Raw genomic sequence first — 27,858 nt, 5'->3', positions numbered from 1 at the left:
TTCATCTACAGATGTTGGCCTGGGGAGTTCCTCACCAACACCCCAGTAAATCTGGGCAACTTGCTGATGAGGATGAGGGAATACCCTCAGTTCATTTGATTCTTGTGGACTAGAGACCCTGCTCATGCCATTCCCCTCCCTGTGGGCATGTGATGCTGATCCCCAGCACATCTGCATCTACGTGCATTTTTAGGATGAAATCAGGAAGCACAAGCAGCCACATCAGTGTCAAAAGGCACTGTCAGGGCAGATACACATCTTCTGTGCTGGTATCAACGCTGTTCTTCCCCACATCCTCTTCAGGGGACAGAGTTCAGAAGGAGCCCTTTTGTGTTTGTTTCCACTGCTCCGGGATGGAGCTGGGAGCCTTTGCTTCTCCCCGTCAGGAAGCACAGGTTTAACGCACTGAATGCACCAGAATTGCTTAATGAGTGCTCACTGAATATTAATAAAAGTTTGGACGTGACTCAGGCTACAATGGCTGAGAAGTTTGAAAGCTTTGGTTCAAGATTACAGGAGGCTGTGAGAAAATATGGTATCCAGCAGCTAGCATATAGTGTGGATATTTCACTATCCAGGGATCTCTAATTACTAATAATGTACAGGAACAGTATGATATGTCCTTACAATTGCAGAATCCTTTTCAAAGATAATCTTTAATAGTTTATTTGACAACCTGTAAAATTACAGAAAATTATTAGTCTTGGGAATTACAAAAATCCCCATAGTACAGTCAAACAATAAAATTATAATTACCTGTGGGTAATTGAAATTTAACTGTTTTTTTATTGTATATTACACATCAATAGCAACATAAGTTCAAGAGTGTCCCCCTCCCCTCCCTTTTCTTTTCCCTACAGAAGTGGGGAAAATGGACAACCCTGCTGGTATCTTGTGAGCCCTTGTCACAGAACAGAGCTTGAACAATTTCGATTAAAGCAGTATGTTCGAGACTGTCATTAGACCTGCATTAAATTACATATCTGGAATGTTAAAAATAAAGAGTACTGAAGCTTATTCACAGCTGCCTGTGGTAAAGTATGTAGTCAAGGTTTTTATTATCTTTGAAGTTCTTATTTTTCTCTTTTCTAAAACTTATTGTTTCATCAAACAAATACCTAGCACATTTAAGAACAGTGTGAGCACACGAGCCTGGGTAAGGCATTAGCGTGTTTCCATTCTGTGCTCAGTTGTACTGTTTAGTACTAACAATGGTAATTTATCAATTATACAGGTGGAACAAAGCCCTTCACTGTCTCCCAGCTCCAGAACTACCTGCTGCAAGGCCAGAGCTGGAGACCCTCCCAGACCTCGGGAGGCACCATTTACCACGAGCATCTGCAGGGCCAGGATCTGCCTTGTCCCCTTGCAGTGACCCCACGGTGGCTGCTCAGTACTCAGCTCCAAGACTTCCATGGCTTTCTTCCTAAACCAGGAAAATTACAACCTTTTTTCTTTCTGACCCAGGGACCTTAATAATGGGACATCACAGCCTGTTCTAGTCAGTGAGACCATCCAGTTCATCCTGTTGAGTTTCATCCTGGTGGCTTTAGAGACTTTCACACCCATCTGAAGGACAAACCCCAAGCTTCTGGATGCTGCTCAGCCAGGACAAACCCCAAAACATGGTATGTTTGACAATTGTCTATACAGCAGCTTTGTTCTGCACTGCTGAGATGCACAAAATCCTCTACAGAAGGATCAGACTGGCTACTTTCATTTGATTCTGTAAAGTGCCTTGTGAACACTATGTGGATACAACAGCACAAGTAAAAATATCTGTTTTATTAAGAGTTTCAACTAAAGTGTTTAATACACAGATTTTATGGTGAGAGAGGCATCACAAAGACTGAGTACAACATAATGGCAAGCCAGGTATTGTTATGATTATCATTACTGTTATTTGTATATGATTACTGAAGTACTAAGTGAAAATCGGGAAATGGAGTTGCTGAGCCCCAAAGAGCTCATAGTAACAGCTGTTTTTAGAGGATGCAACAATAGCAGACCAGCTCTGCTTCATGGAACAATTAATGGTGCATACAGCCCAGTCTGGAAATTCCTGATCCCGAATGGGTTTTCCTATTTTCAAAGATCAAAGAAGGTAAAATTTCAGTTGGATCCTGCCTTTTTTATTCTGGTGCCTCTTACTCTTCCCACTGCCTCTTTTCTCTGCCTGTTGGTGTTACAACTGAGATGTGTCTGTTTATCCAGCAAAGTAGCAGGAAACTCCTCATCCAAGTGGCATCTGAATGCCTTTGCAAGGGAGAGATATTCTGCTTTCCTCACCTGTCCTTCCCATCGGAGATTTTTAAGTGTCTCGGCCTCTGAAAAGCTAAAGTGGAGCTTTCAATTGAGATTTAAACCAAGTGTAAATCTTCTAAAAGCAGAAAGCCCAAGAGGGGCTGTATCATCAGGGCAGGTAATGGGCTGGGCTGGGCTGAGCTGAGCTGAGCAGAGGCAAGCCTTGCCCAAACCCGTGGTCCTTACACCAGAGGGCTGCAAGCTTGTGTAACACACAGAGCTCTGGCTTTGGCTGTTCCCTAATCCTGACCCTTCACCAACACCTGAAGGCTACAGGAAAGTCTTTCTCCATCCTTATCTTGACCATCACTCCCTGGCAGATTCCAGCTGCTGAGCTCAACACCCTAAAAAAATGAAGCTGTGGAGTTGTTGTCCACTAGGATTTATATAGATGGGATGCTTGGAAGTTAAATCTTGCAGCCACTACAGTGTACCATAGTGTAAGCCAAAGAGCAGGAGATAAATTTTCCTGCCTTTGAAATTCCTGCCCATGTCAGTCTCTGAGCTAATTTTTACCATTTTGACTCTGGTGAGAAGAGCTATTACAACGTGAGCCTCTTACTCTGCACTGCAGTGCAGGGATGGAGCTAAGGATGAACAATTGGAGCACTGTCAGAATTATACCCAGGTCAGATTTTTCATTCTGCTAAAAGTCACTTTTTTGACACGGGAATCAGGAAAATACATTGATGCAACATGTTGAAAAGGACCAAAAGGTTGTTATTTGCTCCCACCAATATAGAGAGATACACAACCCTCCTGTAAAGGAGAAATATTTTCCAGTGAAAACACAAACTTTGACACTGAGTGCAACCTAACAGGAGGGCCCAGTAGGGGATTTGGGGAGTTTCTCAGGGAGAGGAGGCTTTCCATGGGCTCTTTTGCCCCTGTCTCTAGGGTGAGCTCACAAATGTTTGGGTAGAGAGGGCGGCAGGCTTCCAAATTAAAAAAGGGATTGGCTATTTTCCTTTCTCTTGGATGAGGTTATAAGGTTAATAAAAGAGTTAATCCCAGCCTGCTCTGCAAAAAGGAACAGCTCACATTTGTGAGACTTCAAAAGGCTTCAGAGTGTCTGTGTATGGATGTTGTTATTTCCTGTCAGGGCTATCCCAAGAAGATGGGGGCAGGGAGCTGATTTTTGGAAGAAGAGTTTGGCCTTTAACTAAATCAGCTGGAGTGAAAAAAAAAAAAAAAAAAAAAAAAAAAAGGTTAGTATAAAAAGATTTTGAGAGTAAACTCCAATTCAATAAAATTTGGAGTATTTTTTTTTTTTTTAATTAAAACTTACACTGACCAGAGCATTTCAACCAGATGGCCCAGAGAATCTGGTTGGTTTTTTTTTTTTCTTTTTTGTTTTAAATCATTACATGACTTGAGTTTTTAAATATGTTAATGGTTTCAAAGAAAAAAAACCTCTCAATTTAGGAAACATTCCTAAAATGTTTAAAAAAAGGGGAAGTGTAGTAGGGAGAAAAATATTATCCTTTTACTGAATGGTTTGGTGGAAGCATAGAAGGCCTGGAGAGCATTCTGCCTGACAAACAATCCTGTATTCAGCCAAGGGAGATGTGGCCCAAGCTCTCTTTCTGAGTCTCTATCAGCAGACAAACGTTACCAGGGTGCTGCTGCCCTTTTTCAGACGTGCAGATTCTGGCGCTCGCAGTTTTCAGGATTTGCTCTGCTGCTCCGTGGTGCTGCTGGGATGGCAGCAGGCCAGGACAGAGCCAAGGCAGAGAGTGAGGAGTTACAGAACAGGCCCTTCCCATTGTGGGGTGTCCTCACTGGTGCAGATAGTGCAGGACACACCTGAGCCCTGCAGGAGGGCTGGGATCTCCCGGTCCCTCTGCCTGGGGCCCAGGGGAAACAGCACCAGGCCATGAGTTACAAGGAGAGCTGGGTGTCCATTTGCTTCCCTGCACTGAGGGAGTGATTATTGCACAGCACAGAAAATTACCTCAGGCTTTTCTAGAGAAATAAATTCCCCAGCCTGGGTTCCTTATATCCTTCCCTGGCTTGGTGTCCCCCTGCACAGCTGAGGGTCCATGCTCAGACTCAGAGTAAATGTTACAGTCGATATCCCTCGGCAGAGAAACTGCACTGCAATTTCTTTTTTTCTACATTTCTTCCTCTTGCACGAGGCTCCTGTGCTACCAGCTAACCATTTCCTATAAGAAAATGGCATTGTGTTAAAGTTATAGAGTGTATCATATTAAATTTTATAACAGTGCTTTGTGTTTTCAAAAGACTTTGGGGGGAAACAGCATCAATCAGGGAACCACATTTGATAGACTTGGAAGGGGCCTCCTGGGTCATTTTGTCCAAGACCTCTATGAAGCAGGAAAGCTTCTGCAAAATACCTTTCCCATAAATGTATCTAACCTTTCCTTAAAGACACTGAGTGATTGTGCCATAAATACCTCAAGCAGCTAAACCAGTCTGATTGACCTTACGATCAGAAAGTGTCTCCTAATACTGTACAGAAGGTACAATTTTCCATTCTTCCAGCCACAGCTAAGCAAGAAAAAAGGGCAAATACACAGTAATGGCCAACAATACAGACTGTGCAAACAGTTTTACTTTCACTTTACTGCCATCACCTACCATAAATCTGGATGTATCCACTGATACTTGGTTTCCCAGTGTAGTGTCTGTGATCCTTGTAGTATCCATCTCACTTTGACTTTTGGAGAGCCACCATTACAGAGTGTGGAAATAAGGAAGATGGACTAGCAGCACTTTCTGATTCAGGAAGCCATTTGAAACCTGATGCTGTGTAGTTAAAGTATTTATTTCTATTCTCTGTTTATTAGAATTTGTGAGGTGTTTCTTGTCAGGATCATGGGAGTAGGGGAAGCACAAGGCTTTCTACAGCTCTGTCAGAGAAAAATTTTTATTCTCCCCCAATAATTGTGTACATTGAAAAATAAATACCTGGTAGTGTGGCTGTTTGTTGCTGCAATAGCAGTGCCTTGTGTGCTGCTCTGCCTTCTTTTTCTCAGTGAGTATTAGAAGAAGTGTCATTTTGGGTAGATATGTTATTAAAACACAGACACCATCATTGCTGAGAGCTTCCTGAGCTGCACATAAACTATCTTTTTTTGTCTTTTTTGTTTTGGGGTTTTTTTGGTTTTGTTTTTTTTTGCAAGCACTGAAAAGAAGGTGACAGAGCTGAAGGCCAGTTGTTCAACCACCTCTTTTCATCAGGCGTCCCACAGCAGTACTTCTCCCACACACAGGACTGCTCCAAAATGGCACAGGAAAGCAAGGCCTAGGAGCAAAACACACAGAAAAGATGAGATAATTTAGAAAGAATATGGTGATGCTGGGTTTGAAGAAATGTCAGTGGCTCTGCATGTCTCTGCCCACACTTTTTTGCTGTGTCTCCTTCATGCCTCGTGCCAATTCAGGCTGGTACTCACCTGCAGGTCTCAGCTCACTGCTCATCATTTCATCAAGGCCTTAAGCCCAGAAAAATACAGATTTTTTTTAAAGGCTTTTTCTATAGAGTTAACTAAATGCTCTCCTTTCCCTGATGTGCAAAGTTGTAAAATATTTGTCTAGTATTTAGTCACACAGAAATATATGAAATTACACTAGAAATACTCCTCATCCATTGTTCAGGGCAGAGGCTGCTGAGTTTGTGACCATTTAACCTGATAGTATAAAACTGCAAAATACCAGTGCCAAGAAAAATACCAGTACTGACAGACCTTTTGTTTATTGTTTATATTCTCTTCACACACTTCTTCCAATGGCATCACCAAATCAGGCTTCCCTCATCACCACAGCGTTGACACAGCCCCAGCTCACCTCTCACTCTGCTCCTGTCTGAAATTCCACTGGAAGAGCAGCCCTGCCTGCTTGGGTGAGTTTAACCCCCACAGCATTTGCTTCCATGGGATCCTGGTATTCCAACCCACGTATCCTCCTGCTTCCTGCTGCCCTGCTCCAGTCCCCCCCGCCCAGTATTCCCCATTTTCCTCTCAGTGCCCTCCAATCCCTACATTGTAAATACTTGTGGGGGGGGAAGAGAAGCATATTTTATTTTTTATGTTGGAAAGGAAATGAAGGCAAAGAGGGCTTTTTTTGTTCTTTTGTAGTTGTTATTATTGAGAGAGGGTTTGTTTGGGGTTTTTTTTTAGTACAGACAAGTTCTGACCTGTACATGTGTGCTTTTAGGTACTCCTGAAAATAAAAAGCACATTTGCATCCCGTATGCTTAAAATAAAAAGAAATTATATATCATAGAGATTTTCTGATCCTGTTCAGTGCACAAATGCCAATATGGGGTTCTATCTTGCAATCCATTTTGGTATTTACAACAGAACATGGCATATCATTTAATTTAAATTTGCAGCATGCTCAGTGTAATTAATGCTGTGCAGTGCCTAGAAAATCCTGATTTCTTAATGTGGTACAATGCCTGCATGCTGAGAGCTTTTTTTTTTTTTAAACTACTGTATCATTTTGGAGCATTAATGGGGAGGCACTGCCATTAAACAGGAAAAAAAGAGCCAAGGCCACTTGGTCTTTATGAAACTTCTGTGCAGCTCCCCAAAATACGATGCAAAGTACAGGTTTGTTTTAGAAGAGGGGGAGAGTCAGAGATTTAATTTTCCCTTGACACAGCATGATGCCTGAATAGCCAGACAGCTATTCCTAAATTATGTGCATTTCATTCCTAGGAGCTGTGAGCATTTTGAATGGGCTGTTGTTAAATACAGTACACAAGCATAAATACTCCAGGGAACAGCTAGCTGAAATTTTGGCATGAGCAGAAATCTGATGTAGTATCTGAGCATGTAATAATAATGCATATTGATTTGTTGGGAGTGCTGGGAGAGGGGTTTGGTATTCTGGGATGAGAACTGTTAAACTTTAACATCTTGTGTGATGATAATATGCTGTGGTATTTGTGTGCTGTGGGCTTGGCAGGGACAGAGAGGTTCACATGAAGCTTAGATTTGGAGACTGGCAGGGCTCTCAGTTTTGGACTAAACACAAAAAACTGAGTGTGTGACAAAGATATTTATATATTACATATAAATGAAGCATGGGGAAATGGGAACCAGAAAGGGGATGTGTTTGGCAAGAAGAGTTCTGATCAAATGCCTCCAAGGGCAGGATCTTTACTGACACCAGCTGCCTTGAGCTTGGGTGTGAGTTTACCTGCCTTAGGGGGCAGCTCTGTGTTTGATCGGTGCAAAAAGAAGAGAAAGGGAAAAAAAACCCAAAACCCAAACAACATTCCCCAGTCATTTTACAAGGTATTAGTTTCTACTGGACTGTACTCTAAAAGCACTTCTCACAGACCTGTTGATAGCAAAACAAATTCTTCAAGTCCTCTAAATAAATCTGTTCCTATATATAATGCTTCAACTTCTCTGTTCTCATCTGACACCTGACAATTCCACCTTAAGAGTAATTGGTCCTGTTTGAACCTCTGCAAGCACTGTGGGAGGAGGGTGGGCAGTGTATTGACTTGGATTGATTTTTGTAGGAAGCACATGAGACAAACTCGGTATCCGATGTCGCACCTGGGATACATCAGACTCCTCAAGAACATCTGCAGACCACAAGGAGGATTCAAGAGGATGTGGAGGAGGCCCTCAAACAACCCCATCTCACCAAGGGGGACCTTTCAACGTGGTCACCTCAGGCCAGAGGCACCAGCCAGGACTGAGTTCACCAGCCAGTGGGAATTTCAGGGGGTGGTGCCATGGCTTTTGTGGTGGAAGCCATCCCGAGCCATGGGCTGTCTGCACAGGCAGGAAACAAAGGGTTATCCCAATGCAGCTTGACCAACGTGTTGATCTCTTCACACTGTGGTGTCAGGCCTCAAGAAGGGCTATTGGGATGGAGGGGTTGGATGTTTCCATGCCTGGAACTGTGTTTTCCAGTGCTCTGGTTATTCGAAAGCGTTACGAGACAGGGCAGTGAAAGGATTTGTGAACTGGCTGCTTGGTTTGTGACAAAAAAAAGTGTCATTGATATTAATAGCTCTGAGCTCCAGTGCAGACCTAAAAAGCCCAGGGAAATGGCAGAACAAAAGGAGACAGAAACAAGATGGCACTGAGGGTCTCCTCACCAGGGATGCTGATTAAGACGTGAGGCGGGGGCTGTCCCGCCCGTGTGCGGGTTTGGCTGGGGAAATCTCCCTCCTCCCGCTGCCTCATCCGTAATGAGGGAAGGAATAACTTTGCAGCACACTTTGCATTGGCATTGCATGCTAACTTCATTACTGTTTGCAACAGCCTGTGCAATCCTCAGAGGAAAGGAATAATAACAAAGAAAAAAATGATAATTACCAAGCACATAGTTTTCATCTCTAATCTTCATTTCAGGATTCACTATTCCTGATGTCAATATTTTATAATGGAAGAATGAGATATGCTAAGTTTCTGTCTGATGGAAGTAAATTCAGATCTAATACTGCCGAGGAGCTGAATTTTTAATAGAGCAGAGCAGAGCAGTTTGCAGCCAGCGCAGCCCCTGTTTGCGGCTCCTGCCGCTCCTTTGTACCGGCTCAGCGACGTTCCCATGACCAGGCACAAAAATGGGAAGAAGCTGCTCTGGATTTGCAGTGGGTGACAGTACTTTGTCATTTAGCTCTGTCACGATAATTGGGAGTGTCACACAATGAAGCAACATGACACACCCCCAGTAAATGAAGAGTTCTCAAAGTGATGTACAGCCCCTGTCAACTGCCAAAGCTTTTGTTTGCTCACGGAGGCAGGCGGCGTTTCCAAGAGGAAAACCGCACTGGAGAGGCACCCTTGGAAAGTTTGTTGTGAATTGATTTCCTCTGTGTTTCTGTCAAATGGAATAGAGCCTATGAACAGGAGAATACCCCCTTTTATCACGCACTCCCTGCTTCCAACCTGCTGAGGACTTTCCACAAACTCTTTAGGAATTTACCTCTTTTTGTTAAATTGGGTTGGATCTCATTAATAAAAGAATGGTATAATGGAAAAGAGTTTCTAAAATTATACTGTAACCTAGAATTGCAGGATTCAGCTTTCTCTGCCTGAAGAAAAAAATTCTGAAGCATTAAACTTACTTTATCAAGCATTGCACCTGACATGCTCTCATAAATTTTACATACATTTTAACTTATTTTAATATTATGCAGGCTTGGTTTAAAATATTCCCATGAAGTACCTAAAATGAAGCTGCTCAGCCATAAATTAGAGCTAAAAAAATACTTGTCGTCCCCCCCCCCACTCCATCAATATTTCTTTACTTAAAATCATGTGTTGTATGTAAGTTAAATTTTCCCTTGCTGAGATACTTTGTATATCTTAATAGGAACTACCACAGGCCCAGGGAGCTGTATTTCTGTAGGGTTACATTTACTTTTTTTTTTCTTTTTTAGAGGTGTCTTGCCTAAAAGCAGCCAGCAGTAACCCTTCGTATGCCACAGTGCAGTTAGGGCCAGGGCCCACAATTAAAAATGAGGCCATATATATGTGTATATAAATGTATTTATATATCTCTCTGTGTGTTTATATATAGATACAAACACATTTAGAATCACAGAATGGTTTGGATTGGAAGGACCTTAAAGCTCATCTCACCCCCTGCCATGGGCAGGGACACCTTCCACTATCCCAGGTTGCTCAGACCCCCATCCAGCCTGGCCTTGGAAACTTCCAGGAATGGGGCAGCCACAGCTTCTCTGGGCATCCTGTGCCAGGGCCTCCCCACCCTCACAGGGAAGATTTTTTTCCTAGCAGCCAGTTTAAACCTCCTCTCCATTTGAAGCCATTCCCCCTTGGCCTGTCACGCCAAGGCTCCCTTTTGCAGGCTCCCTTCAGGTACTGGAAGGCAATTAGGTGAAAGCCTTTTCTTTTCCAGGCTGGACAACCCCAATTCTCTCAGCCTTTCCTCACAGGACTGGTGCTCCACCCCTCTAATCACCTTGCTGGCCCTCACATGTATCTATATATATATATGTATATATCTGTATATGTATCTATAATTTTTTCTCCAGGAGCAGCCCGCTGGTTGGATGGGCAGCCGCTGGAAGCTCCCCAGCTCACAGCCAAGGTCCCCGTGCAGCAGGTACATCCCTGATCCCTGACAGCTCCTCACAAAGCCCCATGTGTGCCCCCATTCCTGAGGCTGTTTCAAAGGCCAGGCTCGATTACACAAACATTTGGCCCCAGACATAACAGGGCTGCTGTGCCTCCAGGCCGAGCAGAGCCTGCATGTGCCGGCCAGGCCATACTTGGGCAGCGCCGTGTCCCAGACACGGCAGGGATTATGTCTGGATGCTCCTTATCTGATGGAAAAGCCGGCAGTGCTGCACATCTGTGCGCCGCTGCACTGCCACGCCACTATTTATTTTGCTTCTGCAAGTTAGTTTTCCTTGAGAAGCAGCGGGGGCCTTCTTCAATGAACTGAAAAATGTGTATTGTATGAAGGTCTGTGGAGGGTTTGCACCATAGTTCAGTGGGCAAACGTGAGCCCAGGGGATGACATTTCATTTAAACATTTGGTTTACATCTTTACATGCCAAAAATATTAATGCCTTGACTTTAGCAAAGTGAATTCAGCACTTTTTTCTTTTTCCCCTTAAATGAAGTAATTATAGCCAAAACACTCTGTGGGTATTTGTTCTTCCTCCTCAAAGGTGGAGTTTCACACACGAACATTTGGTTTCGGGGCTGGAATTGTCAGTAGCTGCTCACTTGACACTTTCCCGTTAGTTTGTGTTGGAAACCACCAGGAGTTTCTTGCCTTGTGTTTATTGTGTTACCCTCAGCCCTTTGATCGGGACATCTTGGATAACAGCAAAGTCTAGCTCAGCGCCTGCTCGCTGTTTAAAAAAAAAGTCAAGAATATGGTTTCTATCAAAGGATCTACAAAGACAGTTAATGTAATTGAGAAGCAGAAGGGCATTTATGGAAGTGCATCTGAATGTCCTCTTCACATGTAATTGCATCAGGAATTCTACATTAACATGCAAGTGCTGTCCAACGGGAGGAAAAAAAAAGCTTATTTTTAGGTAGAAGCCCTCAGTGGGCACTAAATTACCCATAATCTCCCCCAAACTAGCAATTAGCCCTGTTTGCTGACTACCTGAATTGTTTCACAGTAGTTCAGCACAGTCTCACCAGTTATCACCATACTTATAATCAGAGATTCCGTGAATGATTCCCGCAGCTCCACATACTGCCTGCCTAAGGTCAGCCATAATAACAAATACATTTTATTTGCTTCTTTTGGCCCTTTGGAGCTGTTTTCTCAGGCTGCAATATGTGAGGAGAGCTGGTGCTGCCCTGCTGCTCAAATGGCAAGAATGTGAACAGAGAAAGTAATTCAGAGGGGTAGGTGTGCTTTGGTATTAGTTAATATTCATCTGCTTGTGCTATTTGTTATTTATTCCCTTATTAGCAGCCAGTCCTGCTCAGAGAGAGTGAACTCAACTCTCCACTGCTGGGGTTTGCTCTTCAGAAATTCCAACACTGAAAGACATTTTTCAACGAGAGCCTGCGACTGATGAGTGGAAAACTGGAAAGTATGGAAACAAAAAGCTATGGAATTTTTTCCCTTAAGGCGGCTGAGCAGTTTTTGTATCCCCAAATACCCATGCTTTGCCAAAATAGTAACTGAGCTTGGAAAACAGTAGCTACGTTGCCAGCTTTAGCAGTAGAAACAATCATGGGCCTACACACACACACACACAAATACAAGCACACACATCCTGGGAGCAGCATCAGGCCTATAGAAAGAAGACAAAGGGGAAATGGAGCTGATGAAGGATTTGAAACAGAAAACAACAATGTTTGGACCCTGAGCATTAAAGGTATATTTTTTAAGTATGGTGCACACCTTTGTGAATAATGCTTTAATTTGCATATTATTTTTCAGGCAAAATCCAACTAAATCGAAGAAGTGGCACCATTTAAAGCCCATCTTCAGTGCTGGTGCTGTGTCACAGAGCTGTATTCCTGCCTCTGATCTGATGCATTAGATCTGAGGAATGAAGGGGATGGAACAGGAATTTGTGCTGAAGAGGAGCAAGTGAAGAGTGGTTCTCCTTTGCAAGCACACTCTAGGAAGCAGAAAATGGGAAGATTGCCTTTGCCTGGCTCTAATATTTCAGCTTCTTGTTTCACAATCTGGAACATCAGCTCTGTGAGCTAACTGCCTACAAAGCTACTATTACAAACTTCAGACCAGTTCTTCAAAAGAAGAACTTGTTTTCCAGAAAGAAAAACTAAAAAACCTTGGGGTTGAACACCTTCCACCCTTATAACTCAGGCTTTGACTAAGGAAAGTACAAATAAACTGATCCTGAATTAAGTCATCCTCGTTGTGAGCACATACCTGGCCAAGGCAGGCAAAAGCAGATTGATGACCCAACAAAGTTCACCTTGTTTTCTGAGTTGAAAGCTCACACTGCTCCCTGGCAGAACAGGCACATCAGGCCTGCAATAACCACTTGCTACCTTGCTTCAGTCAGCATAAAACCCAGCACAGTATTAACATCTTGGGGAAAATCCAGCTGGAAATGGCTTTCTCAGGGAAAAAAAGGAAAGAGAGGTGACTGAATACAACACCCTGTGTTTGTTTACTTATCGATTTCACAGTAATTTTAAGGAACTTGGAATTTCTCCCCTCATCTGAAAATGTTTTATTTCCAACGTTTCCTGTTAAAATGCAGAGCTGAATTCCTGTGCAGAAAGAAGTGGCAAAGAACAGCCCTGCTTCACCTGATGGTAAATAAATCACCTGGTCTGGCAGAGTTTGGGCTTTCTGTTTGGTTTTACTTGGCAGGAGCTTTTTGTGGGCACATCTTCCCATGCCCAGTGGCACTCCTGGGACAGAGCCATCGCCCCTGTGGCACCTGAAATGGTCAGAGCACCCCAAATTGGGATTAGAGCAGCACCACTGACTTGGATGTGGGGCAGTTGTTGTGTTGTTCAGGGCTTGGCACACAAGAGCTGAACTTCAGAAATTTGCTTTAAAAATGTATAATACAGTCTGATCTTTTTTCTTATTTTTCTTTTCTGAAGTAAGGGTAAAGTTTGAAGATGATCCCTAATGATGTACAGCATGTGCTCTGAAATGCATCTCTGCTGGGTGAGTGTCCTTTTACTGATGCTTCACCCTGGGAGCTCACTGGGCACATTTTGGAGACTTTTAGCACCTCCAAAGTACTTCTGGAAAGAAAGCAAACGATCACTAAAATATTTATAGCCTAATCTGAAAAGCACCTTGCCAAAAAACTGGGCTATGGCAAGGGCATTTGGCACTGGATTCATTTCTGATGAAGTTTTAGGAGCAGGCTGTAGGTTTGTGTTCAGTGATGCTTCAATGTAATGCCCTGGCCAGTTCCATCCTGGCCTGCAGCTGCTGGGATCAGGCTCTGCCAAATTCCTGTCACCTTGGGCTTCATTAGCATGTGAAAACAGAGCCCTCTTGGCTTTGTGTCTCACTGCAAAACAAACCACCCAGCCCTCCCTTTGGCCAGGGGAGTGCGGCTGCTCATGCACTCGACTTTTAAAGGGCTTGGACAGCACCTCTTTACATTCGTTTTTTTTTACTACAGCTCTTAAAAAGTAACCAGAGTGAAGGTTCCTGTTTGCAGTGGTGAGGAGGAGCTGGGGTAACTGCTCATGAAGGGCCCACGAGCAGTGGTGGATGAGGGACTCAGCAGAGTGAGTAAATATTTTATTGTTAAGCCCTTAACTAGGGATTCTGCATTTTGGAAGAATAAAGTCCTGCACTGCCATATGAAATATTTCCTGTGCATTTCAGCAGGCCAGGGATTGCATTTGCTACCTCCAGCCGTTCTAACACAGAGTGAACCAGAACACTTAAAATATTTGCAGAGAGAAGTCCTGAACAAATAACACAACTAACTTAAATGGAGAAACTTCCCTAGGTCACATCCATTCAATCAGGGAAAAGAACCAGCCCCACTAAGCAGTCTGTGAGCACAGCACCTCTTGTCTGCTTCACAAATACCATGTGTCAGAGGTAGGAAAAGCCATCTTCCCTTCACAAAAGACTTTGGGAATAATTATGTCTAATGGGAAAAAAAACACACCTAAAAGTCACAGTCTGTTCATGGAAAATGTGCATGGAAAGGGATGGGAAATTTGTGAATGTCCTAATTAATTAAAAATTATTCCTGTTTTTGGTTGGCAACAGTCATTGAACAGCATCATTTGATAAGGCTGGAAGTACGTTGAATGTTATTCAAGCCAGACACAATGAATACATGTAATTTTAAAATTTCTGACTCGTGCAGCAATGAAAATCCATGTTAATCCATGTTAAACTCCAAGTACAAAACACTAGGAGCAGAGACCCTGCATGTAAAATTGAGGTTCCATGATGGATTTTAAGACTCACCCCTGTTTTATTTACCACAAGCAGCTTCCCCTTTTGGAGAGCACAAGGAGGATTTCACCTTCTTTGGAATTCTGGGGTAAACTGCCCTTGTACAAAATTTGTTCAGGGTCAAGTTTTAGGCAATATTTTGTGCTGCAATAACCACATCATGACAGACAACCGTTTCATCAGATAAGGAAAAAAAATAAAAAGATCCTCTTCTCCAGGTCAGTACAAGAAGGAAACATGACAGAGCTATAAATACAGAGCCCAGAGGTGTGAAAGCTCCTGCATTAAATGCGGTCACTGGCCATGTTTACATTTTTCCCCAAACATTTCAGGTGTTAAGACAGAGAAGCAAATACATATATGGGGGGATGCAGCAGTGAAGGCAGCTTCTCACTGGTAATGATCCTCACAATTTCTGTCCATTTCTTCAGACAATTATTTAAAAATATGTAACTGATTAGAGGGTTGGGAAATCAGGTACATGGGTGACCTCGGGTTTAGAGGTGGGAAAAGCTGGGAACTGAGGGAAAAGCTTGTCTGACCACATTTCCTTTTCCCAGGATGGGCTGAGGAAGATTTTCAGGAGACAACTGGAACATTTTAATCCATGGTACTAAAGAAAAGCCCTGGCCACCAAGCAACTGAAGCTAGACATGTGAATTATACAGCTGATTTCCAGAGGTGGGCAAACACCCCACAGTGCCCAGCAAAATCCCAGAGACATGAGTGGTGAAAGGAGAAAAGGATAAACCCTCACATGGTGGTCTCAGGAGGGTAAGGTAAGTTCAATCACTTAAGGAGGGACATTTTAAATCCTGTCTCTGGCAGACAAGCTTTGCTGTGAGGGTGGTGAGCGCTCAGTGCACTTGATGGCTGGGTGAAAAAATTGTAAATGGCTGTCAGAAATTGCCATCTGCATTTTTATTAGAAAATCTGTACCAACACTAGGAAATGGTAAGAATTTGCCAAAGGCTACCATTGGTTAGAAAGAGTTTTTAAAATTGTGTATTTAAAGCTGGGCTTAGAGATTTTCACAGGATGGAGCTGGATGTTTGTGTGAATTTAAGTGGCAGGAATCTTGGAGGCTCATCCAGCACTGGCCTGGATGAAGTCATGCCCAGGTCAGTGCAGCCCAAGGATGGTCCTGATAAGACAAGAAAGGAATGGATATGAAATAAGAAATGCTAATCTGAGGTGTTTGCCTTACTCACCTTGTCAGAAAACAACATCAAGTACATGCAGCACAAAATTTTATCCAAAAGAAATACTAAAAGATACTTTATTCCTAAATAAAATGAACTCATTAAAATTAACCCAGTGGTTCTTTTTCAACCCAAGAAACAAAATTCCTTTAATTTTTTTTTTCCCTGAGTTGTGCCTTTTTTGGGGTTGGATCATCAAGGTTCCCTTCCAGCCCAAAGCCCAAATTGTATGAAAACGAGTTTTCAGCTTGGCTCCCCAAGTCCTTTACTCTGGAGGTGCCAGGGATCTCCTGAGCCCTCAGCAGTTTCACAAACACTGCACAATGGTCACTCACCACAAATCCCATGCTTAATGAGCTTCCAGGTTGGCTTGTTCCAGTGAAAAAATGGCACCACCCCAATTTTAGGATGACAGCACTACAGCAAAGCTCGAGTTACCAGCCCAAGTGTAGATTTAGAGTATTATGAAAATATATGTATTTTGAAGTGCTGTGAATTATACCAAATAATCCTGTGTCTTTTGCTCTACTAATGCAGAGCTTTCCACACTATCTGCAATCACCATGGAGAAAATGGGTCTTGGTATACATGGTTTCTGTATAAATAGTGAATCTCCAGCATGTTGTGTAGGTAAGCAGTATCTGATTGCATAATAGCAATAATAAAGAGAGAGCTGTCCAGCCTGCACATGGGCCAATGAAAGGATCAAGTGCACTAGGCTGGCAGGGGAGGAGTTGACAGGGAGGTGCCCATCTCACCAGTGCCCTCACCTCCATCCTGCAGCTCCCACCACAGCAAACTGTGGCATTCAGAGAGCTCTGTCCCTGAATCCCTGCAGGGAAGCAGGGGGACAGAACAGTGTCCACTGTTTTAGAAAAATAATGGAAGTTGTGACTGCAGCAGAGGCAGAACTCACCAGTTTGGGTGAAGCTGCAGTGCCTGTTTCACACAGTGCCTTGGAGCTGTGCTGGGCAGGATTTCTCTGGCTGGAGGGACCAGACCCAAACCCTGCTGTGTGCCACAACTATGCCTGAGAATTCATGGAAAGCTGGAGCAATGTACTTTATGGAGTGGCTGGATCATATGTTTATGGCCTGAAAGAGGAGATCCCAACCCAAACCACTTTGTTGGTCTCTATGAACATCATGTAATTCATGCTGGAGTGTGGGTATGAAAAGAGAACGTGGGCAAAGCCTGGGACAGCCTCAGTAGCTGCCTCCCCATTAATTCTGGCTAATGGCCTAATAAACACCTTCCCATGCAGTGCACTGCACGTTCAGCCTGTAGGAACCCCCTTGGAGAGATGAGCCAGAACTAAATGTAAAACCCTGGATGCTGGAATTCTGCATTGCTGACAACAGTGGCATTAAATTGTAGGGGACCAAGTGCTCTGGGTGCCTGCAGGCAATAATTCACCCCCAAAAGGAACTTCTGACAGATGACAGCAATTCATGGAATGTTTTCTGCACCCTCTGCACAGAAGTGGATGGTTGTGACCCTAGAGGTGCAGTGGGAAGGGCTCTTCCACTGGAGCCAGGTGTCTGGGAACAACACCTGCCCTGGGATTCCATGGGCACATCCCAGCTTGGCCACAGCACCACTAATGCACTGCTCCAGTGGCCTTTTCCATGGGACAATGGCACTGGCACTTCAGGGAGTAAAGCTGCTCCTCAAGGAACAGCCACTTCCTCTCCTCTCAGCTCTGCAGAAGAGCAAAAGTTCCTGGTTCAGGCCTTGGAAAAAATGAGGTGAAATGAACTCAACCCCATTAACACCTCCCCAAAGACAGGACGAGATACTCTCATATGTGTTTGGAACAAATGATGGCAAACACAGCCTGCCTGGACAGGACCCTCCTCCCAAAGAGCCACAGGAAAGGCTCCTGGGTCACAGGAGAGCTGGGAATTCAACATGAAGTAGCCTGCTGGGATGCCTTAAAAAAACCCTAATAAGCCAAAATACAGCTAAAGACACTGAGCACACTGAAAAGGGGGCTCTGCAGGGGTTTTTTCCTTGTTCTCCCAACAAAACCAAGCCAACAGCAGGCTGAGTTCCTGCAAAGAGCAGAAGGAAACCAGCAGCTCCAGGCTCAGGGTGAGTGTGGGCTGCCTCAGGCTTAAACCCAAACTGTTTGTGCTGGAAGGAGCTCAGGTTCAGTCCATCAGTGCCTCACCTTGCTGAGCACACAGCTCTTTATTTGGAAACTTAAACACAGAACCAGGGCCCAGCTTCAGATAATCAGAATTTTATCTTCTCTACAAATACCTTCCAAAACACAAGTTACCATGCTGAAACCAACAGTTGCTTTTGTTTTTCCCCAACTGTAATGAATTAACTGAAAAGTTTCTCCGTACCTTTGCCATTAATTAAAAAAAAAATAAACATCTTGTGACCCTTTCCTAAGGAAAAACCCAGCGGATGTAGGTCCCCTGGCCTGGACACACTTAGATTTAGCTTGGTTCACTCCCAAAGGCCATGATCCAACCAGATATTCAGACACCTGTATAACTTCAACACACTTCTAAGGACTGCTCTGAACTCTGGCAAAAGTAGGGAAAATAAATTCTGTTAAAGCACCACTTTTATTTCTTTATTTCTGATTTTTCAAGAATCTTGCCTGCAATGCATCACTTCAAATATTTCCTTCCTCATGTAGAATATTTTAATATTAAGCCAGATATTTTTATATTTCCACAAATTAAATGCACCATGGCTGAAGGTTTGACAGAAACTCTAATTTGCACATAAAAAGGTAGAACGATTTCAGTTTTGACAGCACAATCTTTTGATTTGTTAATAAAGGCAATTCTTTCTCAATTGTGAACATACTCCCCAAATAAGACAATGCAGTTTGTAGCAAATGGAAAAAACAAAATCTTTCTGGTATGGAGAATAAACTTTTGATCCAAACTTAGTGTAGAAATTCAGATTTTGTAAAAATAAAGGAATGAAACTCACATTCAAGCTTTAGTTGTACCTGAGCAGGGATCAGAGGGAGATCCATGCTCCTGCCACTTTCTCTACACACCTGTTGTTGAAAATGTAACCTACCTTCAGTACCTCTGGATGTAGTTCATTGCTAGAAAGTACCTGCAAAAAGGGAAAGTAGTTTTGGGGTTGGGGGGGTGAGAAAGCTGCCTGGAAATGGTTTGGGTGAAAATTGCCACAGATTTTCCTGGATGTGTTCTAATCAAAGTGCAGCCTAAGAACATCAGCATTTCAGACTCTCAAGCACCACCAAGTTTGTAAACCAAGATAAAACCAAAGCTGAGAGACAAGAAGCCAAACCTTCAGAGTGACCCCTCTGTGCCCATGTCAGTGCCTCCTTTTCCCCTGAGACAGCACAGAGGAGGAGAGAGCGTGCAGCTCCAAAGCAGTCTGGGCAGAGCCAGCTTAAGCATGGAAAAAGAAATAAAAGTTGGATTTGTGATCTGAGATCAAACTGTTCTAAACTTTCCCCTGTGTGCCAGCCAAAAGCTTCAGCATGGAAGCGAAGCTGAAAGTGCCCAGGCTCAGTTTCAGGATATAAAAGGGTAACGAAGCCCCCGCCCCCCGCCTGCCAAGGGCTCGGCTTTTACAGCCTTGGCACGGACTTTGCCCTGGCAGCAGAAGCTGAGGGAAGCTCCTGCAGGAGGTGAGGAACGAGGCCAAAGAGCCTGAGGCACAAACCAGCCAGTGCTGGTGTCACAAGTGCCCACTGCTGGGATGGACATAACCCAGACCCTGCCTGTGCGGGCAGGGGCAGAGACACCCTTCCCAGCCCCGTGCAGCCACGGCAGTGCTGGCAGTGCTGGAGTCCCTGGGACACTGCACTGGTGCAGCACATCCTGCTCCAGTGCCCACTGAGCCCAGACACAGCCTGCTGCCACCACTGCTTCACTCTGTCACACGTGGCACGTCGCTCTGAGGCACTGGCCCATTTAATGTAAAACCCCTGATTTTTGTTAATTCAAAGCTTTTGTGAACGACATTTCTGTTTTCCAAACAGTGTCCCCTTCTGCTTTGCTTTGCTTGCATCTCACCACAGTTGCCTCCTAATCCAGTGTTGGTGAAACAAGGCTGAAGGTATTTTGGTCATGTTTTCACACTCCTGATGTACACTTGCCTTGTCTCCTTCCACTTTCCTTCTGACTACACTCTGCTTCACAAATGCAGCCATCTGGCACAACATCGCAGTTTTTTTCTGTTGACACCTGAGTAATCAGAGCCCTTTTTTCTCTCTTTTTGTTTTCATTTTTTAATAAAGCAAGTGCTTCCAACTCCAGTGCCCAGGCTTATAACAGGCAAGCAACATCCCATTAATAAAAAGCAGCAGAAGTGGGAGGTCACTGGTATTAATGGCAGAAAACATTTAGGGTGAGATGAGAGAAAAAAATTAGCACCCAGCATTTTCCAGCTTTAAGAGCTTGGGAAACAAACTGCTTCTATACACTGTCTGTGTGAAACACACCTACAAAACATTGATGGCAAAGTTGTGGCCCCAACAGTCTCACCAACACTGCTGTAGGGGCAAAACTGCATCCCAAGAGTTTCTTGTCTCAAAGGACCCCTCTCAGACTTATTCTCTCACCTTTCCCATGGCAGAAATAAATTTGGTAGCGTTAACTTGATCTCCACCTGGCTGCCATCTCCTCCACACGTCTGATCCTACCCCTGAACTCTGTCCCCCCTGAAATAAAGGATTTTTATCAAGCCCAAGTGATCTGGACACCCTGCACTGAGATCTATGAGCCATGGAGCAGCTGTGGCACAGGGAACTCCCAAACCTCACCCCTGGGCACTGGGACAGCTGGCACAGGGACAAAACACAGGAGCTGCCTCTGCACCTTCCCCACAGACACCCCAGTCTGCAGCTCCTCTCACTGCCCTCACTGCAGTCCTTCCATGCAGCAGGAATTGGGTCCTACCAGCTCCACAGGGGCAGGATGGGGACAAGGGGCAGGGCTGCAGTGGCTGCCCTGTGTCACCCACCTGCCAGTCCAGCATGGAGCAGCCAGGGCAGCACTTGGAACACAGACACAGCTCCACAGGCCCCATCATTCCCACTGTCCCAAAGCAGCATCAACAGTGCCATTTCTGCTGTCAATACCAGTTGCAAAGTGCCATTGATAATGTGCCAGCACAAGTCAGTAATGTGTGACTCTACAGACTGAGGCCACTCTGAAATCCCTGCTTTCCTTCCCATTTGTTCCAAACAGCAGACTCTCACCAGGCATGGGCTAGGCAGCCACACTGGGCATTGCTGCCACATCAGCTCAGGGACTCTGCTTTGCTTGATGAACAAAGAACATTTCCTGATGATACAAGCAGCCTCATCCCTCTGTGAGCAGCCAGCAGGGGCCACAGCATCACTCTGGGATGGATTTACACCATATGGAGATGCCAAATGGGAGGGAAGAAGTTTGACATAAAAAGCTCAATCTAGACCCCATCAGGACCCAAATGCAGACTAAGAACCAGGGTAGGACAATGTGGATTTTGTGAGAAATACCTGTGTTCCAAGATGCAGCCACCTGGCAGATTCCCTTCTTCTCTTTCAACCTGGAAAGAGAGATGGAGCAGTTAATGGGGGAGCAGAAAGACCATGCAAATTACAAGCTCTGTGGAAAGTTTCTTTGCAAATAACAGTTTAACACTAAGAAGTTAGGTTAAAATGGTTTCAAAGTCTAAAATTAGTTACATTTAAAACTAACAGCATATGCTTTTATTGTCTCTGATCTAAAATATAATCCCAGGAGGCTGTGAAAAGCATGCAAATTACAGAAAGCTAATTTGCTCCAACAGCGACACCTCCCATGTAGTTGGGAGGTCTATTAGACCCAGTGTACTCTCCATTATTTGCATATTAATAGCACCTGCTGAAATACTTTGGGACTTACTTTTCCTGCCAGCAGAGGGACGAAACAAACAAAGAATTTATATAAAATTCCTTTCATACAGATTTGATGAACAATAAGCTATTCAGACAGTGCAAAGAATGCCAAATTATTGAGAGGCAATGGGGTAGGACTGCAATGCCATCTGTGATTTTCAGAAAAACTGGACTGCAGGTCTGCTTGAGGAAAAGAAATATCCCAAACAAAAAAAACCTCAAACAACAACAACAAAAAAACATCTCTGGAAAGTGCTGGGTAATTTGAAATCACTCACTTGGCTCAAGTCTGAAGAATGGAAAAGTTGAAGTAAAGAAATCCAGACACTGCAGCAAGAAAAAAAATGAAAAACATGACAAAAAAATCCTACACGTCCACAAGCTCTGAAAGCAGAACCCCCCAAAGTGGACCTTGATTAAAAATCTACAAAACCCCAGGCTTTGATATTAGCCAGGCCTGCAAGGCCTAGTCTCCTGCACATAAAACAAAAAATAAATTAAAACCAGCTACAGCCTGAGATTTACTTAACAAGCCAAGTTCCAGCCTCTGCTCGTGACCACTGCTTCCCCTCCTGGCCCCTGAGCTCTAAAAAAGCCCCTTGTATATCCTGCAGCTCATCCTCCTCTCCACAGTAGCACATGGAAAAAGCTGCTCTGGCAGTGCCAGGCCAAGCCAGAGCCACGGGGGGGATGTGCAGAATTGGGAAAGCTGAGCAGGGAGACATTCCCCAGCACCTCTTCTTCCAAACAGCCAACTGGTGTTCCTAGGGAAGCACCAGCCACGTGCTCACCTACCCCTCCAGGGTTACAAGGGTCTTGTGTTTCCTGTATTCCCTGTGCTTTAATTCTGATTGTGTACCCCCTTTTAAACAGGCATGGAAGGGCCCACCAGAGTTACCCACTGCTGGTGTGCCAAATTCCTGTGGCATTTTAACTGCCTTCATATTCCCAAACCAAGGAGGCAACTGACTTCAAGTTAAAATGTTTAAATTGTTCTCTGCACATTAAAAAAGCAGTAAAAGAGCATTTCGTGCAGGACAACAAAGCAGAAAGGCAGCAGGACAGCCACTGGCTCTATCCCTTGGCACTGTGTTACCTGTGTAGGGGAGTGGAGAGAAGGAGGGAAATACAGTATTATTGGGAAATACATTATTATTGGGAAACACACTATTACTGACCTCACTACAGACAGAGCCCAGTGTGTCTTTAGTCTCTGCACAGCCAAGTGAGACCTCTGAAAAACTTGCTCAGTGTCAGTGCTAATTACTGGAGGAGACAATCAAACATTCCAGTGACCAGGACCCCTGAAATGCTGCAGACAGGAGCTCCCACCATGGCCCCAGCAAATGCTAATTCTCATTAATGCCCACAGACTCCTGAACATTGCAGCACTGGGAGGGATCACCATTAGCTGGGAGATAATTGGCAGTAAGTTGTAGGACTAGTTAAAGCTGCAGGATGGCAACCAGATGCAAACCAGAGATGCATTGGTGATAATTTCCAGCACATTTCTGCACTGTAGGAACCTCTAAATAGCTGGGAGGGAAAGGAGTGACCAGAACAGTTCCTGGGAATCCTCAGCAGTTCAGAGCACAGAGAATCAGCTCAAAACTCCTACAAACTGAGCCCACAGGCAGCACTTGGGAACCCCCAGCAGATTCCTCTGTTTGCAGAGGTGAGCGTTGAGAGGGATCTGTCCTGTCACAGCCAGGAACAGATCCTGCCCTGGGATACAGCAGGGACACAGAAGGGCCTGGAGATTTGTGCTGGTGCTGCCCCACAGCCCCTCTGTGAACTGTGCTCCCAGCCAGAGAGAAGCAGGCATTTGTAATAACAGCAGTGAAAATAAAAGTAATAATGATGGAAAAAAGCCACCCCGGAAAGCAAAACCCAGGCTATTCCCTATTATAACAAATTACACTGGATGTTCCTCACCTGAAATTCCACGAGCAATTAGCAAACAGAATGCTCCACAAACGCCTCTATGCCCCAGACTCCTTGTGGTGGTTTTGGCAGCCACATCCCAGTCTGCAGTTTGCCATCCAGCTGCTTCCAAACCACAGCTTTTTCTTTTTTTTTTTTTTTTTTTTTTTCTCCTGATGAAGTTCATGGCAGTCAGTGTTTTACCACCTGCATGCTGGGGAAGAAAAAAAGCAAGAGGGAGAGGATCAATATATACAGTGTGTTTATATTCAGTGAGAGCATGTTGCAGAGCTGTGATGTGTGTGTTTGCATTGTCTGAGAAAGGCACTGCAGGTGGAAAAATTAATGGAATATTGGGACTGTCTTCAGTGACAAACTTTTACCTGGTAAGTTACAGTTCTTTCGTAGGAAATGACACCTTGGACTGCAACTAATTTGTGAATCCCATGAAAGGCAGATCACTGCTTCTTCATCAGGACTGCAGGACCTGATCTATAAAAATTTGGGCCCAGCAGGAGGTTGTGGGAAAGTGTGATTTGCATCTCAATTTTTAGTCCACCACAACCTTTAAATCTTCCTGCAGCCCCATCACAATGCAAGTTTTTGGTCTCAGTGTGCTCAAAACATATACTAAAAAAAATTAAAAATCCTGGTACAATGGCAGTCATTTGGTAATGGGAAAGAAAGTGGCATTTATGTTCAAATTGTTTTGTAGAACACCATTGCATCAGAGCCTTTCCTCACTTTATGGGGGATCAAGTCCCCCGACACCATCCTTGGGGACCCCATGTGGTGCTTGTCACTATCATTCCACTTGCACAAACACCCCGGCCCTTTCAATTTTTATCTGCCCAGAGCCCAGAATATGTTACATTATTTAGGTTTTGTTCTGTATGAAGAACTCACAACAAATAAAAACCACTTCCCTGGAAAAAGGAGCCTGTGAGTGAGGGCTCAGGGAGACCCCCTTGCAGGAAGGGCAGCTGCTCTGCCATCTCTCCTGCTGACTGATGGCACCACTCCAGCCCATTCTCCATGGAGCAGCCCCCAGCACTGGCACCAGGGGCAGGATGCTCACTTATTTCCCTAAAAACTGTCCGGGTCAGGCTCTGAACCCCTGCACACGCTGGAGATGAATTATTCATGGGTCAGGAGGGCTTCCCTGTGCTGCTGCTGAATCAGGGAGGAGGCTTTGCAGAGAGGGGGAAAATCCAATCCTTTAGCCAAGGAAATGCTCCCTGAAACACTCACAGCCTTTCACCCAGTGTCAGACGTGGGTCTCCTTGCCCATCCTGGGGGCTTGGGAAGGCAACTGAGCTGTGGAACAGGGTTATCAATGTCCTGGCACAGCTCAGCTGCCTCTCCTCGCTCCACACTGAACTACACAATGGCCACAAATTCAAATTTACTTTTATTTTGGTCACTGGATACCTGCTTTCCCTTTTGTAGAATATTACTGCCACTTCCTCAGGTGTGGTGAGACTCAGCAACCCTTTCTGGGGACATATTGTCCAGCTAATCAAATTTCCAGGCTCCAGAGCTCAAAACCCAAGGGAGTGCAGGAGTGTGTGCACCCCATCAACATCCTAGGTGTGTTTCCAGGTTTCCTTCTGCTTTTGCTGTTCCTGGGCTTGGTAGGAGCTTTCAAGTGGCTTGAGCAGACACAGGCTGAATGAGAGACATTTTTCTGTACCTGTTTCTTAAAGGCACTTCCAGCTCTTTTCCTGTCTGTGTTGCCAAGTTGGGGCCCAGTGCTGGCATTTGCAAGATTGCAGCCCTTGGACTGAACTTCCACCCCAGCTGCTGCCCAGCAATGAATGCAAACCAGATCTCCATGTGGAAGGTTACAGCCCTTCCTGAAATGCAGGGTGAGGAAAGTCACTCCTGTACCCGAGCACCTCTATCCAGAGACATTTCTAGGGGTGACTACAGGATAGTGAGACTCTGACCCTCTGAGCTTTTTGACTTGGGACATCCCCAACAGCAACTTTTCAAAAAACCTGCTTCTGCTCCACTGAGTGTCTGAGAGCACAAGGTGGAATATTTAGGAGTGAAAAAGCAGTCTGGTCCTGAACTTCCTGCTAAAAATAAATAAATAACAACCTTCACAGGAAAGCAGGATAAATAATTTTTCTTTTCTTTCAGGACACGTGTTGAGAGCACAGAAAGCAGTCAGAAGTACAGCTTTTACCAACTGCTCTGCTGCTTAACATCTCTGGCATTCAAAACATACAACTTCTGTGTTTGTACTACATTTCCCTAACAGCTTACATCGAGGCCAAACACACAGCATTCTGCAGAGGTCTTCTAAAATAAGCTTATTTAAAAGAGCAAGGTCAGTGCCCAACACATGTCAGATTCTGTGAGCAGAAATCAAAGAGTTCGGGGCAAATGGGATATGTCAGGACTCGGTGGATTCCCATGCCAGGCTCTTTTACCAAGTTCACATTGCTGCTGCCAAAACCAGTAACAATCTCATCATGTGGACTTCAGCTCTGGAAAAATGTCTTTAAAAACCCCAGTGTCTGCATACAGGCTACTCAGCTCAATAAAGAAAACTAACACACAGATAAGAGTGTTTATCTGGACATGCAATTTCTTGTCCCTGTAACTTTTTTAGAAAACTGTATTTTTCTTTTAATGGGACATATGCCGATTCCATGCTTCAGCCCCAGGCTCTATTAAAATAAAATTAAAAGCATTAGTAATGTAGTTAATTCCATTTATAATACAACCATCAATTCAAGAGAAAAGAGAGTATTAGAATAGAAATATATCTATAGATGGGATTTAAGGATTATTTAAAAAGGAAAAGTTTTTCCTGTGTTCAGATAAAGTAACTCTACTTGGTCTTTTAAACCAGATCTTGCAGAATTATATTTGTGATTTCAATTAAAATACGTTACTGTCATTTTAGCCTCCCTCTTTGGTATTTTAAATTGATCCTAATGGCTTTGCCTTAAGTGATTTGTGTCCCATAGTGAATCCCTGTCACTTACAGCACCTCCCACTATTGCCCTCCCGAACAATCACTGCCGATAATCGCTCATTCCCCTTCTCCCCCCGACTCCTCACACTGCTCCAGGCTGAGAACTGCTTGCTGTTCCCCACCTGTACCTTAGGGCTGCTCTGGCACACCACAGCCAGGCACTGGGAGAACACTGGAGCAGCACGGGGAAGGTCAGACTGAGTCTGAGAACTGTTTGCTGTTCCCCACCTGTACCTTAGGGCTGCTCTGGCACACCACAGCCAGGCACTGGGAGAACACTGGAGCAGCACGGGGAAGGTCAGACTGAGTCTGAGAACTGTTTGCTGTTCCCCACCTGTACCTTAGGGCTGCTCTGGCACACCACAGCCAGGCACTGGGAGAACACTGGAGCAGCACGGGGAAGGTCAGACCGGCGGCTCTGGAGCTGGGGCTGCGCCTCTCTCTTCCCGAGGACAAGAAAGGGAAGAGTGCCTTGGGACTGTGACCGTCCTCAGTGTGGGGCTGGAGAGGTGCTCACCCAGCCCACTCACCACCTCCTGCTTCCTCAGAGAGCTCAGCATCCCAGGAAAACCTGCCCAGGAATGCCCAACTCCCACTGGAGGCTTCCCCCAGCCTCTGCCCCTTCAGCCTCTGCCCCGCTCTGTCCTGGTGGGGAACCAGGAGCCTTCTCCTGTCTCCTCTGCCTTTCATGGATCTCATTATTAATTGAAGAATCGTTTAGTTTGCATAATTGTCCTCTGCCATACATAATTCCAACCTTTCTCTTTAAACTGGCTTATTAAACTAAATACAGTCTTCTGGTTTTGTGGCTCCAGCCATCAAAGCTTCCTAGATGGACAATCAGGGTGATGGGAAGAAAAAAACCAAACTAATAATATTAGGGAGCATCCTTTTATGTACATTTATGAGATCTACCAGCAGGTGACTCCATTCTAAAATATCTGTATTTTCATAAAACAAAACACTTTCTTTCCTACACCCTGAACATCATCACGATGCCCCCCTCCATAAGATTTAGCACTCTGAAAAAAACAGTGTTAAATAAATAGCACTTTTGCTTAAGCTATGAACTATTTCTTTTTGAACAACACATGAAATTGAATTAGAGAGATTCAGGGATTTCCAGAACAGTCTGATGTGTTCCTGTCTAATCAGACCTGATTAATTCAAATCAAACTGCAAACCTCAGTTTTATTTTGCTTTAAAAACTC

The 27,858-nt window shown here is 44.4% G+C and overlaps 2 long non-coding RNA genes across 5 annotated transcripts in view; one reads left to right on the top strand and one right to left on the bottom strand.

Annotated features, from left to right (window-relative positions):
- Positions 1-8,074, top strand: part of LOC130251745 (uncharacterized) — a 37,436-nt gene extending 29,362 nt beyond the window's left edge. Inside the window, exons 2-4 of the long non-coding RNA XR_008840221.1 lie at positions 1,468-1,628; positions 6,074-6,169; positions 7,805-8,074. This is a non-coding gene — a long non-coding RNA (uncharacterized LOC130251745). The remainder of the gene's footprint in view (positions 1-1,467; positions 1,629-6,073; positions 6,170-7,804) is intronic.
- Positions 1,611-27,858, bottom strand: part of LOC130251744 (uncharacterized) — a 434,188-nt gene continuing 407,940 nt past the window's right edge. For all 4 annotated transcript variants that reach the window (XR_008840217.1, XR_008840219.1, XR_008840220.1 and 1 more), the window contains 4 exons: positions 23,671-23,872; positions 22,014-22,062; positions 21,355-21,404; positions 1,611-5,572 (listed from right to left, as the gene is read on the bottom strand). This is a non-coding gene — a long non-coding RNA (uncharacterized LOC130251744). The remainder of the gene's footprint in view (positions 5,573-21,354; positions 21,405-22,013; positions 22,063-23,670; positions 23,873-27,858) is intronic.

This window comes from Oenanthe melanoleuca, chromosome 3 (assembly GCF_029582105.1).
Source record: "Oenanthe melanoleuca isolate GR-GAL-2019-014 chromosome 3, OMel1.0, whole genome shotgun sequence".
Lineage (NCBI taxonomy): Eukaryota > Metazoa > Chordata > Aves > Passeriformes > Muscicapidae > Oenanthe > Oenanthe melanoleuca.
The sequence above is the reverse complement of the archived record's forward strand: the minus strand, read 5'-3'. Positions and strand labels throughout refer to the sequence as shown.